This window comes from Rhincodon typus, chromosome 13 (genome assembly GCF_021869965.1).
Source record: "Rhincodon typus isolate 14 chromosome 13, sRhiTyp1.1, whole genome shotgun sequence".
Taxonomy (NCBI): Eukaryota; Metazoa; Chordata; class Chondrichthyes; order Orectolobiformes; family Rhincodontidae; genus Rhincodon; species Rhincodon typus.
Window position 1 is genome coordinate 30,097,712 of NC_063344.1, and position 3,001 is coordinate 30,100,712.

Here is a 3,001-nt window from a genome sequence, read left to right on the forward strand (position 1 = left end):
TAATACCACTAGGCCATTGCCTCCACATTTCAGAGGGCAACTGAGAGTCAACCACATTGCTGTGGGTTCGGAATCACATGTAGGTGTGGGTGGCAGATTTTCTTCCCTGAAGGACATTAGTGAAACAGATGGGTTTTTCCTGACAATCAATGATTTAATGATCAGTAGATTCTTAGTTCCAGACATTTAATTATTGAATTCTAATTCCCACCATCTGCCATGGTGGGATTTGAACCAGAGTCCCCAGAACATTCAGAGATAGTAAGAACTGCCAACACTGGAGTTAGAGATAACCGTGTGGAGCTGGAGGAGCAGTTTCTGCTTTCCTGCTCCTCTGATGCTGCCTGGCCTGCTATGGTCCTCCAGCTCCACACAGTTATCCCCAGAACATTAGCTGGGTTTCTGGATTGTCTGGCGATAATACCACTAGGCCATCACCTACCCATAACATAACTTCTTGCATAGGGGGTCAGGAAGGATATACAGTGTGAAAAAAGTAGACAAGTTTAATGCAGTAATAGAAGATTCTAATTTAGTGATGCCATCAGAAAGGGCAAATCATTTGGATTAAGCATCTGCAGAAAAGGAATTGGGTTTTTTAAAAAAGTATTGGAAGGCCCAGTAGAAGTTAAAAAGTGTTTTTCCAGGGATACTTGAAGAACAATGCAAACTTGATAATGATAACATGCAAACTTACTCATTTCGTGTATTTATCTGCATATTTCTCCCTGCAATTGCTTTGTACTCTGTTGTTTAATGTATTGCTAAAAATGGGTCTTACTTCTGTGTCCTTTATTTCAAAGTCAGAAGTCACAAGACACCAGTTTATTTGGAATCACAATCTTTCAGAGCACTGTTCCTTCATCTCCTTCATTTGGTGAAGGAACAGCGTTCCAGAAGCTTGTGATTCCAAATAAACCTGCTGGATTATAACCTGGGGTCTTGTGACTTCTGACTTTGTTCAACCCAGTCCAACAATGGCACCTCCACATCTTTTATTTCAAATATTTGGATTGTTTCTAACTTTTTGTTGGGCTATGACATTTCTTGCTAATGTTATTTCTGATGAAAACAGCTATTACTGCAGCCCTTGCCCTGCTTCCCTTTCATTGCTAAATCAGAGCTTGCAAATATTTAATTGCTGATCTTGCATAGTCCACAACTGTATTTCTGTGACCTCTGTACATCTATTTTTTTCAACTAAGTCCAATTCTCTATTTTGTACATCTCTACACAGGATTTAATTCTTAAAAAAAAAAGCACGAGGCCAGCATGTGTTATCCACCCTGAGTTGCCCTTAAACTGATTCTCTAGGCCATTTTAAACCCAGTTGAGTCAACAACATTGCTGTGTGCTTGGAGTTATATGTAGTCCAGGCAAAGTTGAGAGCTTTAATTCACATACAACATTTTTAACTACACCTATATTTTATAATGAGAGACAGCAAAATCAACTTTGTTTTCAAAACCACTAAGTCTGCTGAGAACATGATAATCCAGTGTTTTAATCACCCCTTCTTGTTCAGCTTTAGATGGTTGCAAATATTTGAGCCTTGTATTTTTTCACTGATATGCTGGCCACCATTATTATTGTGGATAATAATATCTTTGAAACCTCAAGGTAACTGTTTGAATGTTCATCACCACAACTGGAGTGGATAGGATTGCACGCTTTTGATTTGATCCATTACTAGTGCAATCACTTATTATGTCTGTAGTACATTGCTTCCATATTTTAGTGTTCTATTAGTCCTGTGTTGTATGTTTTCTGGGTTCTCGGTTTTAGATTCCTCCCCCTTGCATGCTGTCCACTACACCCATTATCAAGCAGGAGTTGGCCCAGGAAAGAGAGGAGTTGGAGTGAGGAGGTAGTGATCAGCAAGTTGGAGAACTGGATTACCAATTTGTCAGGAAGCAGATTTAGGACTGCTGCTGTTTCTTTCACTTCCAAGTGACTGAATTCCCAGAAGTGGCCATCCTTTATGAAGTGAAGGGTGGTTCTGATAGATTCACCCTGCCATGACTGACAGGAAGTAAGAGTCAAAGGGTTCTTTGGGGGGTGATGGTGGTGATGGTGCAGAAAGAGAGAGTGTGCCACTCTGTGGAAAATTGCATTTACAGAGACCTGTTTACACAGGAGCTGCTGTCTGCATTGAATCAGCCAAGTCCTTGAATGAAAGGAACTAGAATTCTGGCAGAGATTAAAAGAACTTCATGGGTGAAAATGGGGCCATGCAGGCAGGCTGGGCTCTGTAAGGAAAAAAATCTCTTATCAGCTATTCCATGTGTAATTTATAGCTCACACTGATGATAATCTGTTAATGTTTAATTTATTTTGATTCTGATGTACATTAACATAAAACATACAAGACACTAAATGTTGTTCCCTATCTTATTCACTTGGGGGCCTATGCAGTAAATTTGGTTCCTTTGGTTTGCAGTTTCTCACAGGATTTGTAATACTCTTATTTAGCAAGATAGTAATGCCACTCAAAACAATGGAGGATATCCTCCAAGTGAAGATGGAATATTATTTCTACAAAGGCCCGATTACACAGAAGCTGCTGCCTAGAGGAAGGAAGAAAACCCAAATCAGCCAAGTCTTTGGAGGAAAGGGATGCAAGATCTGAGTTTGGAAGAATTCCTACCCATGTCACATACAGCATTTGAGATGAGTAGATTGGTGAGGCTAACATTAAGTGGATTGATCCCATTTGTTTCTCTCATACATGCTGCAGGCCCAGCAGATATCTTCAGGACTCAGTCAACTCAAGTCGCAGTGTTGCTAATAAGCCATTCGTCATATATATTGAAGCATCACGACCCACTTGGCATTCTGTGGGCATTGTTATTGCTGCCAGGATACTAGATTTTGACCTGCACTATGTGTTAAGGTCACATCAGCTAAACACGAAGGTATTGGAACTGTTTACTAAACATTTCTGGATTTATATTTGGCACTTGCAAAGCATTCTGTGTGCATTCAAATGACACATGGCTCA